The following is an 18,812-nucleotide window of genomic DNA, read 5'->3' as shown; positions in this document are numbered from 1 at the left end:
ACTTCAGTAAGGTGAGTGACAAGATTTTTCATGGTAGACTAGTTAGCAAGGTTAGGTCAGACGGAATACAGGAAGAACTAACTACTTGGATACAGAACTGGCTTGAAGGTAGAAGAGAAAGGGTGGTGTTGGTGGTGGAGGAGGATTGCTTTTTATACTGGAGGCCTGTAACCAGTGGTGTGCGATAGGGAGTGGTGCTGGGTCCACTGCTTTTCATCATTTATATAACTGATTTGGATGTGAACATCAGAGGTGTGGTTAGTATGTTTGCAGATGATACTAAAATTGGAGGTGTAGTGGACAGCGAAGGTTACCTTAGAATACAACAGGACCTTGATCAAGATGGGCCAAGGAATGGCAGACGGAGTTTAATTTAGATAAATGTGAGGTGCTGCATTTTGGAAAGGCAAATCAGAGCAGGACCTATACTCTTTGGTAAGGTCCTGGGGAGTGTTGCTGAACAAAGAGACCTTGGAGTGCAGGTTCATAGTTCTTTGAAAGTAGAGTCACAGGTAGATAGGATAGTGAAGAAGGCGGTTGATATGCCTGCCTTTATTGGTCAGAGTATTGAGTATAGGAGTTGAGAGGTCATGTTGTAGTTGTACAAGACATTGTTTAGGCCACTATTGGGATATTGTGTGCAATTCTTGTCTCTCTTGAGGAAGAATGTTGTGAAACTTGAAAGGGTTCAGAAAATCTTTACAAGGGTGTAGCCAGGGTTGGAAGACCTGAGCTACAGCAAGAGGCTGAATAGACAGGGACTATTTTCTCTGGAGCAACAAAGGCTGAGAAGTGATCTTATAAAGGTTTAGAAAATCATGAGGGGCATGGATAGGGTAAACATGGTTAGGGTAAAAGTGCCTTTTCTCCAGAGTGGGGAAGTTGAAAACTGGATGGCATCAGTTAAGGTGAGAGTAGAAAGATATAAAGGGGCTTAAAAGACAACTTTATCACACAGAGGGTGGTGCATGTATGAAATGAACTACCAAAGAACGTGGTGAATGCAGGTACAATTACTATGCTTACAAGGCATCTGGGTGGGTATATGAATAGGAAGGGTTTCGAAGGATATGACACAACTGCTAGCAAATGTGACTAGATTTATTGAGGATATATGGTCGGCATGGACAAGTTGGACCGAAGGGTCTGTTTCTGTGCTGTATATCTCCATGACTCTTTTTTAAAGATTAGATTAGGTTACTTACAGTGTGGAAACAGGCCCTTCGGCCCAACAAGTCCATACTGACCCTCCGAAGAGCAACCTACCCAGACCCATTCCCCTACATTTGCTCTTCACTTAACACTACGGGCAATTTATGACTCTAAGTTTCACAACATCCTTCCTATAGGAGGGAGACCAGAATTGCGAGCAGTATTCCAAAAGTGGCCTAACCAATATCCTGTACAGCTACAATATGATTTCCCAACTCCTATACACTATGCATTGACTAATAAAGGCAAGCAAACCAAACGCCATCTACACTATCCTATCTACCTGCGACTCCACTTTCAAGGAGCTATGAACCTGCACTCCAAAGTCCTTTTGTTTAGCAACACTCCCCAGGACCTTCCCATTAAGTGTATAAGTCCTGCTCTGATTTGCCTTTCCAAAATGCAGCACCTCAAATTTATCTAAATTAAAATCCATCTGCCACTCTATGGCCCATTGGCCCATCTGATCAAGTTCCCATTGTACTCTAAGGTAACCTTCTTCACTGTCCACTGCACTTCCAAATGTTAAGATCTGTCATTGGGAAAATATTAGAGTCTATTATAAAGGATGTAATAGCAGGGTACTTAGAAAATAACATAATCTAATCAAACAGAGTCTGTAATTCTTCATGTGGAGAAAATCATTCTTGACCAATTTGTTAGAATTTGTTGAGGAGGTAACAAGCAGAGAAAATAAAAAAAAATCAATAGATGCAATAGCTTTGGATTTCAGAAAGGCTTCTGATAAGTTATCTCACTTAGGCTCACTTAATAGATAAAACTTTTCATGGCATTAGGTTTGGCTACTTAAGAAAAGGCAGACTGTTGTGATAATAGAACATTTTCAGGACAGCAATGTGCAACTAGTAGAGTGTCATAGGGATCAATGCTGGACCCAATTATTTACAATATATATGAATGACTTGGATGAGGGAAGTGAATTCACTATTTTGAATGACTCAAAAATAGTTCAGAAGGTAAGTCATGAGGATAACACAAAAAGTTGACAGTGAGATGGAGACAAATGGACTGAGTGGGCAAAAACTATTCAATATGGGACAATGTGAGGTTATCCACTTTTGCAGGAAGAATAGAGGAGCTGGAAATTATTTAAATGGAGAGAGACTGCAGAAAGCCACAGGACGTGGAGATTTGGGAGTCCTTATACATAAATTGCAAAAAGTTAGCCTTGAAGTCCAGTAGTAATACAAAAGGCAAATATAATGTTGTCTTTTATTTGAATGGGAATTGAGTATAAAAAAAAGGAAATCTTGCTAAAACCACACAAAGCATTAGATAGACCACATCTAGAACATTGTGAATATTTTTTGTTCCATCTAAGGAAAGATATTCCGGCATCATAGATGGTCCACTCAGTTAATTAGCATGGAGGGATTTTTTTTCTGAGCAGAGGTTGTGTAGGTTGGACTTGTACTTATTGGAGTTTATAAATATGAGACAAGACTTTTTTGAACATAAAACATTCTTAGAGAATTTGACATATAGATGCTGAGACACTGTTTCTGCTTGTGCAAGAGTCTAAGACCAGGGGGCATAACCTCAGAATAAATGGGCAGCACAGTGGCACAGTGGTTAGCACTACTGCCCCACAGTGCCAGAGACCCGGGTTCAATTCCCGCCTCAGGTGACTGACTGTGTGGAGTTTGCAGATTCTCCCCGTGTCTGCGTGGGTTTCCTCTGGGTGCTGCGGTTTCCTCCCACAGTCCAAAAATGTGCAGGTCAGGTGAATTGGCCATGCTAAATTGCCCATAGTGTTAGGTGAAGGGGTAAATGTAGGGGAATGGGTCTGGATGGGTTGCTCTTCAGAGGGTCAGTGTGGACTTGTTGGGCCGAAGGACCTGTTTCTATACTGTAAGTAATCTAATGTAAAAGATCACACATTTAAGACAGAAATGAGAAGGAATTTTTTCTCTCAGATAGTTGTAATCTATGGATTTCTTTACCAAAGAGGGCTGTCAAGACTGGATAATTCAGCGTATTCAAGGCTGAGCTAGGCAGATTTTTAACCAGTAAGATAAATAAGGGTTATGGGGAAAAGGCAAGAAAGTGTGCCCATGGAAAGTGTGAAAAAGGCTTCAGTGTTTATGATTAGAACAGTCAATGGAGATGAAGGAAGATGGGATTAGTTTATTCTGGATATGTGAGCAAGAATCCATTTTGGGCAGGTTCATGTTGAGGCTCTGACAGTACTATGAGAGAGGAAGTTCCAGGAGTTTGACAAGTGGCTATGAGAAATAGTAAAATCTTTCCAAATATTGGAAGGATAACTTGGGGTTGCTGTTGTTCCCAAGTGCCTGCTGCCCTTGTCCTTCAACTGGTAGTGATAATGGATTTAACAGGTACTGCTGGAGGAGAATTGGGATGTTACTGCGTGTATTTTGTGGATTTTGAACTAAGAAAAGCAGGCTATTAGTGTACCACTAACTTGGAGAGACCTGGAAAGTGATGAGATTCATACTACAGGGAGGAAGCAATGTGAGTCAGGTGGCAGAGGGGTACTCTGAGTTGTTCCATAACAGTGATGAGGGGTGGGGTAGATTAAAAGAGTTAGGCTACTGGGTGCTCCTGCTAACTTTTCCTTCCCAAAAAAAAGTATTGATCAGCTTTGTCCTACTCTGATTGGGCAGCCTTATAGTTTCCTCTCTTGGCCATTCAATCAGGGCATTCGAATGGCTGACTGAGGGGGATTGTTTGGAGATTCTAGGAGCATGCTTAGTTTGAACCCTACAATTCCGTGCATGCAGCAGAATGGAAATTCCTGCTCAGAAGAATTTATTATTTTTGAAAAATATTGCTTTTAACTGCATTCAATTTAAGTTCCTCTGGAATAATGTACTTGCCTACTTTACTTTCAAAAGCAAAATGCACGCTAATAAAATAAGACTGTTGGAAGGAATGTTTGGAACACAGAACCCCATGGATTATTTTCTTGAAATAAAAGGGGAGAGTGAGATAGATAGATAGATAGATAGATAGATAGATAGATAGATAGATAGATAGATAGATAGATAGATAGAGTAGATCGCCAAGGGATAAAGGGAAAGATGTACAAGTGGGGAAAATAAATGGAAAATGAGAGACAGAATGGCAACATGGAGCAAAGGGAGAGATAGAGGCAGAATAGGAAAGAAGAACAGCAGTGTATTGGACCAGACCAAACCCCCTCAAAATATGTTAAGAAAATAGCCTAGACCCGAACTGTTTTCTTATTTTAAAGGCAAGTGCCAGGCTTTGTGTTCCAAATGTAATTCAACAGATCAAACTATCAGTATTGAAGCAAAACACACTTTATTCATGTACTATAGTTGAAATACAACAAAAGAAATAATTGGAATAACTTAACTCTATTGGAAACTTAACAGGATAATAGATTATTTTAGCAGCTGTTCCAATATAGCAAAGTCCCATAAACACACCCTTGGCAAAGGCAAATTCAGTAAAATAGATTGCCTCACATGTAATTCTAGTAGCATGTAGAGAACCCTAGCTTTTAGCTGTAACAGAGAGAAGAAAAACAGCTTCCTCACACAGTGCTAAGACCCTAGCAGCAACTGCTACTGGAAAATTAAAATTAAAAATCCTGGTTCTCTGGCAGCTTGACCCCACCCATCCAGGCTGCTTCTGTTGTTCCAATTTTTAAAAAAGGCCTCACAAGCCATTTACTTTATTGGCTTTGGAGCAGAGCAGACTGCTCAAAAACTCTGTCTTAAACCTCCTTCATAAAAACAAACAGGACAAAATACACCTCTTAAAGTCTTAGTATTATCACAGTCGGAATGATTGACATGGAAAGGAGAAAGGACTAAGAGTAGGAAAGATTTCAGGATGGCTTTAAGTTTCTTAAACTATTTTTGGAGCTGTACTCATCCAGGCAGGTGGAGTTTATTTGATCACTCACATCCAAACTTTTACATTGCTTATGATGAAAATACTTTGGGAGCTAAGAGTTGAATCAATGGTCACATGATGCCTAGCCTTCAGATTTTTCATTATGCTGGGTTTTGACATTACTGAGGATAGAAATGTTCATGCAGCCACCTTGTTCTGTTGTTTTATTGTCTACCATCATTCCTGATGAAAGCAGCAGCTCTGCAGGGTTATGATCTGCTTCATTCGTTGTGAGATTGCTTAGCTCTGTCGTTGGAATGCTGATTCTGCTAGTTACCATGTAAATACTATGATGTAGCTTCACCATGTTTTCTCTTCCCTTTTTGGCATGGAAATTGTTGCTCCTGGCTTGTCTCCTTCCAACTTCATTGAAGTAGGGTTTGTCCCCCTAGCAATGCTGAGTGAGGTAGATGATAGGACACTATTTGTTTCTGAATACATTTCTGATGCTGTTGATGGCCCACAGCACTTTTTGCTGTCACGTTCTGGGCTGGTAAATTTGCTCTGTATCTATACCACTTAGCAGGTATGCCACAAAACACAATTGAGAATGTTCTCAGTGAGAATGGGGACTTTGTCTCCACTGAGGAATATACAGTGGTCACTCCGTGAATATTATAATGGACAGAATCATTAGTGATTAGTCAAACCAGTTGTTTTCTATTGTTTATGGTTATTTCACCACTACAGGCTTAGCCTCGCAGCTCTAATTTTTTCTTGTTGCCAGTAAACTTGGTCAGTAACAATTCCAATTATTCTGCTACTGTTGTTGATGGATTTTGCAGTGCACATCCGGACTGCATTCTGAGTCTTTTTTGCCTTCTATATTTCTTCCAAATAATGTTTAACATGGAGGTACATTGATATAACAGCTAAGGGAGGGTGATACATAGTGATCAGCAGGAGGTTTCCTTGGCAAAAGTAAGGACTGCAGATGCTGGAAATCCGAGTCGAGAATAGAGTGGTGCTGGAAAAGCACATCCAGTCAGGCAGCACCTGACGAGCAGGAAAATCGATGTTTCGGGCAAAAGCCTTTCATCAGGAATCAAGGCAGGTAGCCTCCAGCATGGTGAGATAAATGGGAGGGAGGTGGGGCTGGGGAGACGTCCGACAAGAGTACAATAACTTAATGGAGGTAGGGATGAAGATGATAGTTCAGAGAGGAGGGTGGAACGGATAGGTGGAAAGAAAGATTGGCAGGGAGGACAGGTCATGAGGATGATGCTGAGCTGGAAGATTGGAACTGGGGTAAGGTGGGGGGAAGGGAAATGAGGAAACTGGTGAAGTCCACCTTGAATGCCATGAGGTTGAGGGTCCCGAGGTGGAAGATGAGGCGTTCTTCCTCCAGGCATTGGTTGGTGAGGGAGTGGTGGTGCAGGAGGCCCAGGACCTGCACGTCCTCGGCAGAGTAGGAGGTGGAGTTGAAATGTTGGGCCACGGCACAGTGGGGTTGATTGGTGCGGGTGTCCCGGAGATGTTCCCTAAAGTGGTCTGTGAGAAGGCGTCCAGTCTTCCCATTGTAGAGGAAACCGCATCGGGAGCAACGGATGCAATAAATGACATTGGCGGATGTGCAGGTGAAACTTTGATGGATGTGGAAGGCTCCTTAGGGGCCTTGGATGGAGGTGAGGGGGAGATGTGCCCGCAGGTTTTGCAATTTGAAGTGAAGTGAAGTGCAGGGGAGGGTGGGTTATTTGGAGGCATGGACCTGACCAGGTAGTCACAGAGGGAACGGTCTTTGCGAAAAGTGGAAAGGAGTTAGGAGGGAAATATATCCCTGGTGGTGGGGTCTGTTTGGAGGTGGCGGAAATGTTGGTGGATGATGCGGTTTATGTGAAGGTTGGTCAGGGTGGAAGGTGAAGACCAGGGGGTTCTGTCCTTATTATGATTGGAGGGGTGGGGTTTGAGAGTGGAGGTGCGGGATGTGGATGAGATGCATTGGAGGGCATCTTTAACCACGTGGGAAGGGAAATTGCGGTCTCTAAAGAAGGAAGCCATCTGGTGTGTTCTGTGGTGGAACTGGTCCTCCTGGGAGCACATACGGTGGAGGCAGAGGAATAGGGAATACGGGAAGGCATTTTTGCAGGAGATAGGTTGAGAAGAGGTGCAATCCAGGTAGCTGTGGGAGTCGGTGGGTTTGTAAAAACTGTCAGTGTCAAGCTGGTTGTCATTGATTGAGATGGAGAGGTCCAGGAATGGGAGGGAGGTGTCAGAGATGGTCCAGGTGAATTTAAGGTCGGGGTGGAATGTGTTGGTTAAGTTGATGAACTGCTCAACCTCCTCACGGGAGCACGAGGTGGCACCAATGCAGTCATCAATGTAGCAGGGGAAGAGTTGGAGAGTGGTGCCGGTGTAATTACAGAAGATGGAATGTTCTATGTGGCCAGCAAAGAGACCCATGTGGGTACCCATGGCTACCCCTTGCGTCTGGAGGAAGTGGGAGGACTCAAAGGAGAAATTGTTAAGGGTGAGGATCAGTTTAGCCAAACGAATGAGACTGTCAGTGGAAGGGCACTGTCGGGAGAGGAAGAAACAGAGGGCTTGGAGGCCCTGGTCGTGGCAGATGGAGGTGTAGAGGGATTGGATGTCCATGGTGAAGATGAGGCGTTGGGGGCCGGGGAAACGGAAGTCTTGGAGGAGGTGGAGGGTGGTGTTTTGAATGTATGTAGGGAGTTCCTGGACTATGGGGATAGGACAGTATCAAGGTAGGTGGAGATGAGTTCGATGGGGCAAGAGCATGCTTAGACAATGGGTCAGCAAGGTTGGTCAGGTTTGTGGATCTTGGGAAGGAGGTAGAATTGGGCGGTGTGGGGTTCCCTGACTATGAGGTTGGAAACTGTGGATGGGAGATCTCCTGAGGCGATGAGGTTCTGTATGGTCTGGGAGATGATGGATTGGTGATGGGAGGTGGGATCATGGTTGAGGGGGCGGTAGGAGGAAGTATCTTCGAGTTGCCGTCTGGTTTCAGCGGTGTAGAGGTTAGTGAGCCAAACTACCACTGCACACCCTTTATCTGCGGGTTTGATGGTGAGATTGGGATTGGAGCAAAGGGAGTGGAAGGTTGCACGTTGTGAGGGTGAGAGGTTGGGTGGTGGAGGTGGGTAGACAGGTTGAGGCGGCTAATATCTCGGCGGCAGTTGGAAATGAAGAGATCAAGGGCGGTGATGGTGAGATTGGGATTGGAGCAAAGGGAGTGGAAGGGGTGAGATTGGGATTGGAGCAAAGGGAGTGGAAGGTTGCGCGTTGTGAGGGTGAGAGGTTGGGTGGTGGAGGTGGGTAGACAGGTTGAGGCGTCTAATTTCTCGGTGGCAGTTGGAAATGAAGAGATCAAGGGCGGCTAATAGGCCAGCACGGGGTGTCCAGGTGGATGGAGTGTGTTGGAGGCAAGTGAAGGGGTCCTCAGAAGATGGGCGGGAATCTTGGTTGAAAACGTAAGCTCAGAGGCGGAAGCGGCGGAAGAAATGTTTGATGTCATGACGCGTATTGACTTAATTGATGCATGGACAGAGGGGGATGAAGATAAGGCCTTTGCTGAGGACTGATGATTCGTCTTCAGTGAGGGGGAGGTCTGAGGGGGATGGTAAAACTCGGCAGGGCTGGGAGCTAGAACCTGGGGTAGGTGTGGAGCTGGGAGTGGGGGCAGAGTCTGTAACTGGAGTGGGCATGATGATAGGGGGAATGGGGGTGGAGTCATAAGCAGGGGTGATGTGTCCTTGCCCTGTTTTGACCTGATACCATGAGATTTCATGGCTTGAGAGCCAATTTTGAGGACTCCCAACTCAACTTCCTCACAGCTGTGTATCGCAATGCACTACCTGTGATGGGCCACGGTTGGACCATGACCCCACCAGTGAACATTAAGTTGTTGTTACTAGGACATTTCCACACCTCATCTCCTCTGGAAATCTTCACTTCAATTCCCACCTCATGGTCCCTAAATCCTCGTGTTACTTCTATCTTCTTCCAAAAATCCACAGATAAAGTCGCCTGGAAGACCCATAATTTCGGCCTGTTCCTGCTGCACTAAACATGTTTCTTCCAATCTGGACTCTAAAGTTTCTCCCCTTATTCTCACACTTCCCAATTACATTTGTGAGTCTTCTGATCCTTTATGTCAGTTCCAAGTTTTTGAGTTTGCTGGCCCCATGTTCCCCCTGTTCACCATGGACGTGGAAACCCTCTTCACATCTATCCCTCATCAGGATGGTCTAAAGGCTCTCCGTTTCTTCCTCAATAGGAGGCCTGAACAGTCTGACGCAGCACAGTGGCTCAGCAGTTAGCACTGCTGCCTCACAGCACCAGGGTCCTGGGTTCGATTCCCGCCTGTTTGTGTGGTGTTTGCACATTCTCCCCGTGTCTGTATGGGTTTCCTCCCACAATCCAAAGATGTGCAGGTCAGGTGAATTGGCCATGCTAAATTACCTATAGTGTTAAGTGCATTAGTCAGGGATAAATATGGGGTAGGGGAATGGGTTTGGGTGGGTTTCTCTTCGGAGGGGCAGTGTGGACTTGTTGGGCCGAAGGGCCTGTTTCCACACTATAGGGAATCTAATCTAATCATCCTGCTTCACCTGGCCGAGCTCATTCTCACTTTGAACAACTTCTACTAAATTCATGATTACAGCCATGAGTACCAGTTCTACTTTTCTCTTTGTGATGTATGTGCTACTTGGGCCCACTCCCACAACTCCTTCTCCAGTATATCAATTATGTGTTCCTTCTTGTTCACATCTGAAATTGGAAATATTAGTCAATTTTGCTTGCAGTTGCTAGTAATTTGAATACACTATCTTGGTCCTGTGCTATCATTTCCATTATTTCCCTGTTGCAGTATTCTGGCAAAGCCCAATACTTTCTAGAGGCACAACAATTCATTTCCTGCTGAGGCAAATTACAATTTTTAGGACTCAACATTAGTTCAATTTCTTTAGAACTGGAACACTGTCCTTCATTTTGATTACACCCCATTGTCTTGTTCATGTGAGTTTGCTATTGGTTGTTTTTGACTATCCACAGCTATGATTAATACCTATTTTGCATTGAGGTCACTCCTTTACTACCATTAGTATATACTTTATCTTTTGCTTGGGACACCCTTATCATCTTACCCACTCAATCCTCCTCCCCCTTTGTCAACATCATAAATATCATCACTTTCTATCCTTGTTCAGTTCTGAAGAAACATCACAAGATTCAAAACATTAACTCTGTTTTCTTTTTCTCCACAAAGTTGCTAAACCTGGTGAGATTCTCCAACATTTTATGTCTTGTACTTCAGATCTTCAGCATCTATAGTATTTTGCTTTTAAATGCAGTCGGCCTGTTCTACTGATAGGATAAGATACAGCCAGAAATAGTGAAAGAAGAAAAATAGAAACATAGGAGCAGGTGTCAGCATTCAGTCCCTCGTGTCTGACATGTTCTGACAGGTAAGATACTGTGAGATTATATCTGATTTTGTCTGGCTCACTTTTGGGACAACTAATCAAGTTTTCATCTTAGTTTCCAGATGTCATTATGCACAATTTTATAGGACTGACTGAGATAGCTGTACCATTTTGATTCTGAATATGTACCTTGATTGATGCCTCACAAACGTCCCAGTTATCAAGTAAGCCTGTTTGACCATTGGAGAGGATAACTAAGAATCAGTTACATTGATCTAATAAAACAAAGAACTGCACATGCTGCACAATGAAAGAAATTGCTGGAAAAATTCAGCAGGACTAGCAGCATCTATGGAGAGAAAGTGAGTTAATGTTTCAAAACTGGTAACCTTTCTTCAGAACTCTGTTTCTGTTTTTGTATCAGTTGCATTAATGTGGATCTGGAGTCACATAATAGCCAGACCAGTTGAGATCAGCTAATGTCTCTCTTTAAATATTGTGAACCAGGTGGGTTTTGTTATAATCTAATATTCATTCATTATATATAGCATTGTTAGCTAAGACAGCACTTATTGTCCATCTGTAATTGCCCTTGAGAAGGTGGTGAGCTAAATGATTATCATTACTGATGCTCTATTTTTATTCCAGAATCATTTATTTAATTGAATAGGATTTGAACTCATGTCCTAATGCTGTTTCAGTCTTTGTACATCATAACTATCATACTAGCCTTAATTTTAATGACAACAGTGGCACTGCGAACCCTCATTGTTTTGTTCAGCCTAACCTGACATTCTGTAAAGACAAATTCAACTATCATCATTGACCAGCAAACTTTAAGGTCTGCATGTCTGAATGAAATATTACATCGTGTAATTATTCAGAGTCCTTGGGGCAGTGTACTAAGTTGTAAATACAGCAAAGTGCTATGCTTTGAAGTAACAAAGGCCAACTAGATGTGACTTTGTTGGGTAGAAACTGCTTAGAAAAAAAACGTACTGAGAATAAGTATCAAACTACACAAAACATTGAACAGGAGTTGGGATGAGAACTTTGAAAAATAATTCTGTTTCTTATTCTTAGGCTGTCCCTCTGGATTGAGAAAGATTTACTCTATTCTGATTCATTGGATTGTTAGGTGACTGAGAAGTCTAAATCATGATCTGCAAATACCACCACATGTGGGATAGATAATGCTTAAAGTTGGGGGAATATGTCAACTCCTTCTAATGCTCCGACTTCACCTCCGAATGTTTCTGACAAAGTGTTTTGGTGTACTTACTGTATTTCCTGTTGAGTCTTCTCCATTTTGGTCACTCACAAGGTTGGGATTCAAATGAGTTGGGTTGTGTGCCTGACCTCTTCAAGGATGTTTTGAAGACAAGTGTTCCAACCTTATAACACTTGAGGGTCACCTGCTGTGACTGAGTTCTGAGTAAAGCAGCTGTTAAGCAGAAGTTAAGTATACAAACAATAAGTCATCTAATGGAGCTGGTAATGAGTGACTGGCACCTTAATCCTGAGGAGAGGATGCAACTTTTGCACTGCCTTTCTTGTCGCCAGATTCGGAGGATCACGTAAACTATGGCACTACTCTCAGCTTTGAGATCCTGGTACTCAAATACTCTTTTCCTCAATAACTGACAGAACTGTGGAACAGAAACAAAAATAGAAATTGTTGGATGTACTCAACAGCTCTGGCAGCATCTGTAGAGAAAAAGCAGTTAATGTTTCAGGTCTAGTGATCTTCTTCAGAACTAGTTTTTTTAGCAGTTTCTATTTTTATTACTTTTTCCTTCAGTGAGCTGAAGGCTGAGCTGATGGACTGGAGCCAGGAATGAATTCCATTAGCAATGTCTGCATTTTCTGAGAGGAGGCTTCCAAGATATGGGAAATGGTCTACCTAAGGTCTTTCTAAGGTCTTTCTACAATCACGTAGCACAGCAAAATACCTCTCCCCATAGATTTATACCAATAGTGACCTATGAGAAATGGGCTATTTCCCATAGGTCGCTATTAGTATAAATCTATGGGGAGAGGTACTTTGCTGTGCTATGTGATTGTAGAAAGACCATGGTTTTCGAGGTGACAGGTTCATTTTCTCGTGATTTGGTGAAAGAATTCAACTCCTGAGTGATCGCATATAAAAGTGTTACCTGCTTAAATTCATGTAATTGAATACAAGGAATAGCATTTTGTGAACAACAAAGTGTAGCAGGATGGCATATTTTGAAGTTTTGTTTAAAAAGTATGTTGGATTGAAAACATGAACAGAAACTCAAGGAGAACAAATAATACACTATTGAAATTATTATGTGAAACAGAGATTGTTATTACACTGAAAAATAACTTGCAGTGATTAGAGATAAAGCTGTTACCTAATAAGAGAGATCATTTCCTTTACACCTTCTGTAAAAGGTCTCATGTACATCATTTTGATAATTAGCGATAAGATGACTCAGATGTTGGTTTACACAAATTAGCTTTTAAATATGCCCTAACCATGGTATTGCCAAAGATAACATTGTGGAGCATTCCCTGGACTTGAGAAGTAAACTAAAGCTCTCAAAATGATCTACATGTGCAAATAAAAGCTGAAACAAATACTGGAAATACACAACAAAGTTAATCATAACTGGAAACAATGATTCAAATTGATCAAATTGCATTACAGCGACAAATATTACAAAAATAAAAACATATTGGCTGTACAGAATATTGAAATGCCCTTGTGAAAGTTATTATATAGATGCACGTCTTTCATAATTAAATTTAGGTCTGGTCTTGGTGTTCTGATGGTAGTTTAATACTGAACTTTGAATCTACCATTACCATTTACAAACAGTTGGACATACTGAGCAGTTTTAATTTTTATGCCATTAGCGAGCATTTGTGCTACTCAGATGAGAAGCTATCCAGTTGGTCAAAGTTTTATGAAAATGTCACAAGCAACTTAAAAATTGCTATGCACTGCTATTATTTCTTTTTTTTAATATTTGCGGCTATATAGAAGAAAAGTAAAGCAACAAGGTATTGTCTCCATTTATAGTACACTTCTGTATTCCATTTGCTGGGCACAGAATTGCCATTGTCACATTATGGGATCTCTTGAGAATAGCAGGCAGACATGAAAAAGGTGCACTTTTTAGTTATTGGGAAAATAAAGAAATATTGTCTGTAATTCACTGGAAGTATTATTCTGTGAAATAAAACACACATAAAATCACTTGGTAGCTGTGCAAGGCAGAACAAAAAGTGATGTGTGTAGGAGTGGTCGGAAGAAAGGATGAAATGCAACTATAAAGACAGAAATTGCTGGAAAATCTCAACAGGTCTGGCAGCACTTGTGGAAAGAAAGCAGAGCCCAGTGACCCTTTGTAATGTTGAAGAGCAGCTTTGAAGGACCAACTATTGACCAAGCTGGCTGAGCCCTAAACTGGGACTGCTGCAGCTAGTGAGGGAGCAACAAGTGGGGTAAAACATCCATCACCTCATTTTCACCAAACTACCTCTGCAGATGCATCTATCCGCAAAGTACCAGTAAGAATGGTTCTGCAAATTGCTTCTGGAGACAATGTCCCCTCTTGCACATTGAGAATAACTTCCATTGCTGTAAATGTGCTAAACGGGATAGATGAAGGCTCCTGCTGATGAGCTTTTGCCCGAAACGTCAATATTCCTGCTCCTCGGATGCTGCCTGATCTGCTGTGCTTTTCCAGCATCACACTCTTGACTCTAATCTCCAGCATATGCAGTACTTACTTCCACCTAAACAGGACAAATGTTGAATAGACTTAGCAACTCAAGACTGGGCATCCATGTCATGCTGTGAACCAACAGGATCAGCAATATTGTACTCTCATACAACCTACAACTTCAGTATACCTCTCATTCTACTACTATCTTCAAGCAAAGTGAACAGATCTGGTTCAATAAAAAGTACAGGAGGGCATTCCATGAGGAGCATGAAGCTTGCTTAAAAATGAGGGCGATCTAACTACAAAACAGGAATACATGCTTGCTATACAGCAAATACAGCAAGTTGAGAATATAGCTAAGCAATCCCGTAACCAATGGATCAGATCTAAACTCTGCAATCCTGTCACATCCAGTCATGAACATAGTGGACAGTTAAACAATCATTGGAGGAGGAGGCTCCACAATTATTCCTACCCTTGTTGCTGGGAGGGCCCAGCACATCAGTGCATAAAATCTGCAGAAAGATGTGCCAAGTAGATAATGCTCTTCAGCCTCCTACAGTAGTTCCCAGTATTACATATGTAAGCCTTCCATCAACTTAATCAGTCCACGTAATGTTGAAGAATGGCTGGAGGCATTGGATACTGCATAGCCTACTCTGACCTACAAATGACTCCAAACCCATAGCAATGTGGTTAACTGCCCTCTGAAATTGCTGAGAAGTCAATCAGTTCAAGGGTGAATAGGGATGGGCATTAAATACTGCACTTGCAGGCAATGGACCCAACCCATGAAAAAGTAAATTTACAGAAAGCAAACTGCTCAATGATCGTCTGGGGAGAGAAGCCCCTGCCCTGGCATCAGATTCATTCCAGGTTTGGGGTTGGTGGGTTTGGTGTGACCAGGGATCAGGGATCGAGCCATTTGCTGGCATTACACTTCTCCTTTCCCAAAGCACAAATCAGAGCTACTTGCTCATGCAACGCACTCCTAGCATTCCTCACATATTGACATCCAAAATACAAGGCAGCAAAGTTTCTAGTCCCTGGAGAACAATGATCCAAGCTTCAAAATTTGTCTGCTTCAACTTTAAGCATATTACTTCAGCAGATTATTGTGGTGCACTGATAATCTCATCTTCCGCAAGGTGTTCATCAAGTGAGCTACAATACAAATAGACATTTCCAAGTTTAACTTACAAGATTTGGAATCAATTCCATCTCTATTGTTTAACCAGTAAAAGAACTAAACAAGCCATTAATAACTTTGAGAGATGTGAAACTGTCAGCTTCTGGCAACATTGAATGTTGCTGCTGTTTGTGAACAAGAAGACAGCAGGTCTCTCAACAACCATTATGAGACTGACATGACAGCCCCAATGGATCATATTTTATTGTAGCAGAAAGTTTTCAATTTAACTCACAAAGCACCAGATAGACTAATTTGCTATTTGTTAATTCAGAATTAGATATAAGAAGAATTAAAAATCTGACTGGCAATATGTAGAATTTACCTGCGATGCCATTTTGTTGAAATTGCATACAATGTGTCAGTCTCCACCTTAAACATTCAATATCTTCCATTCTTATCAACAAAACAGAAATACAAAATTACAAAGCTGGACACAATTAGGAAGTGGGCCATGAATTTTGTCAAAAGAGGCTGAAGCATGGGGAAAGATTACAAAAACAGATTCATTCCTGAGGAGGAGGCAAACAAGAAATGTCCTTGCAAAAGTATATAAGGTTGGAACTGCTAAAGAATATTCTTGAGCTTGACTTCCTGATTGTACAACAAGAGAATGGAAAGGGAAAAAAAAATCTGCATTTGCATTTGTAGATATTAGAAATCTGAAATAAGAACAAACAAACACTGTAAAAGTTAGCAGTTGTGATGTGAAATGAAGTTAAATTTTTAGGTTGATTGTCAAAATCCCTGGTGACTTACTGGGTGCAGATCCTGAGACTATGACAGCCTCTGAGGATAACACAGTGTCAGTTTCGAAACTGGTGGCTACAAGTGTCAGGTCTGGTGATGTCAGTTCTTCCTCAGAGATTTGTAGTAGTTGGTCCTTGTGAGGCAGTCTTTGGCTGGACCGGCAGTTCTGAGAGCATAAATATGGAAGGAAAACGTGAAATTGAGAGAGAACAGTTGTAAGCCAGAAGTTTGCATCACCTGGAACTTGCATTTGATGCCAGAAACTCAGGATGATGGTGTTGTGAAATTTGTGAAGGAAGTTAAGGCAGTAACAGATCATAATGCTGGGTGCTGTCAGCAATATGAAACACAATGTACTCTGTTACTCTGTCACAGTTCTCCATTCTTCATTGTCAGCACTTCTCAGTCAAGTTAAGGGAGATAGCCTTCCAGCACAGTAAGGCGACAATAGCCTCTGATAACAATTTAGGGTTTTGGACACTGTCAGTCTGCTGCGGGGTGGGGGGGGGGGGGGGGGAGGGGGGCGGTTTGTTAAGGTTCAGGATTTGTTACTCACAAATGGTGAGGAGCTGAATGTTTGCCAGCCCATCACCCTTCTTGATGGGCTCCCCACCCCCACCCTCCACCCCTCATTTATCTCTCCTGCAGGCTCCCTGCCTCTATTCCTGATGAAGGGCTTTTGCCCGAAACGTCGATTTTCCTGCTCTTCGGATGCTGCCTGACCTGCTGTGCTTTTTCAGCACCACTCTAATCTAGACTCATCACCCTTCTTGAGTCTTTCTACTCCATTATTGGGGTTGCTTTCTTCCTGGAATGAGAGAGGGGCAAGTGTTAAACAAGATGAGTGATGTAGAACAGTTGTTAATGTTGGTACAGGTTGGGAGGTGTCTGGAGTGAGAGAATTTTTCCCTCTTTGGTTGATTTTAAGTTATTCATTGCTGGTTCCTAAAGAACTCCCAATTCTTTGCCCTAAGCTTTGATTGGATACTTGCCTTGAATGCCGCTGGTAACTGCAGATGATTCATCCTTCTCATCAAGTCCTTTTTAACCAGAGTAAAGTTTTGCTGGACAGTTTGAAATAGCTGATGAAATTACTGCCACTGTTTCTTCATTGATTTTCCCATTAGTTTATTTTCTCAGTCTGCTTTGGACAATTCTTTCTTCATAGCTCTGTAATTACCCTTTGTTAAATTGAGGACATTAATTGGAGACCCGAGTTACTCTCCCTCAAATTGTATTTGAAATTCTATCATGTTGTGGATTGCTGCATCCTAGCAGATCCTTAACAAAGCAATCTTTTACAAATCCTACATCATTACACATGATGATGAGATTTAAAATTGCCTACTCCTTGTAGATTCTGCAACATCTTGCTCCAACAAATAAACCAGAATATATCCACTGAAGATTTCATAATCACAAAAATTCTGTTCTTAAGTCTAGATTTATCCTGAGCTAGTTGTTTGGCATTTCCTCCTGAACTTTCACTTGTCTTTACACAGCAGACAGCTGAACTTTCATCTCCCATTAATTTAGAAATTAAGCATTCCATTCTTCTTTCATATTCCGTTCTGCAAGTGTTTCCTGAACAGACTGTTTCGATTGTGTCTCTGATGTTTGACTGGTGTCATGGATTGTGATTAATGCGAGGCTATGCATGTGGTAGACATTGCTGCAATTGCTGGTCAGTAGTGTCTACACTCTGTGACAGCCATTTTGATTAGCACTTCAGTGTTACTAATGCTGCAGATGGATTTGATGAAAAGTTGTATGTTGAAAGCTTTATATTTACAGCTTTTGTCATGTCTTTCCATATCTGAGGACTATTTGTTTTTAGAATTTGCAGAAGTCATCTATCAATTTTAGCCAACAATGATAGTCACTAGTTTTCTAGGGACAGGCCATATGAATTTTTGCAAACAGTGTGATGTTTTCCATGCGGTTGATAATGTTCACCACTTTGTCATATTGTTTATATCGTCAGATTCTGATTTGTTGATCATTTCATGTACACAGCTCTGGCACTTCCTCAATTCTGACCCTCTGACAACAAGGCACTCCCTCAGTACTGACTTTCTGAAAGTACAGAGCTGAAAATGTGTTGCTGGAAAAGCGTAGCAGGTCAGGCAGCATCCAAGGAGCAGGAGAATCGATGTTTCGGGCATGAGCCCTTCTTCAGGAATGAGGAAAGTGTGCCAAGCAGGCTAAGATAAAAGGTAGGGAGGAGGGACTTGGGGGAGGGGCATTGGAAATGCGATAGGTGGAAGGAGGTTAAGGTGGGGGCGGAGAGGTCAGGAAGAAGATTGCAGGTTAGGAAGGTGGTGCTGAGTTCGAGGGTTGGGACTGAGACAAGGTGGGGGGAGGGGAAATGAGGAATCTGGAGAAATCTGGGTTCGTCCCTTGTGGTTGGAGGGTTCCTAGGCGGAAGATGAGGCGCTCTTCCTCTAGTCGTCGTGTTGCTATGGTCTGGTGATGGAGGAGTCCAAGGACCTGCATGTCCTTGGTGGAGTGGGAGGGGGAGTTGAAGTGTTGAGCCACGGGGTGGTTAGGTTGGTTGGTCCGGGTGTCCCAGAGGTGTCCTCTGAAACATCCCGCAAGTAGGCGGCCTGTCTCCCCAATATAGAGGAGGCCACATCGGGTGCAGCGGATGCAATAGAATAAAGTGGT

Source organism: Chiloscyllium plagiosum, chromosome 3, assembly GCF_004010195.1.
Source record: "Chiloscyllium plagiosum isolate BGI_BamShark_2017 chromosome 3, ASM401019v2, whole genome shotgun sequence".
Lineage (NCBI taxonomy): Eukaryota > Metazoa > Chordata > Chondrichthyes > Orectolobiformes > Hemiscylliidae > Chiloscyllium > Chiloscyllium plagiosum.
The sequence above is the reverse complement of the archived record's forward strand: the minus strand, read 5'-3'. Positions refer to the sequence as shown.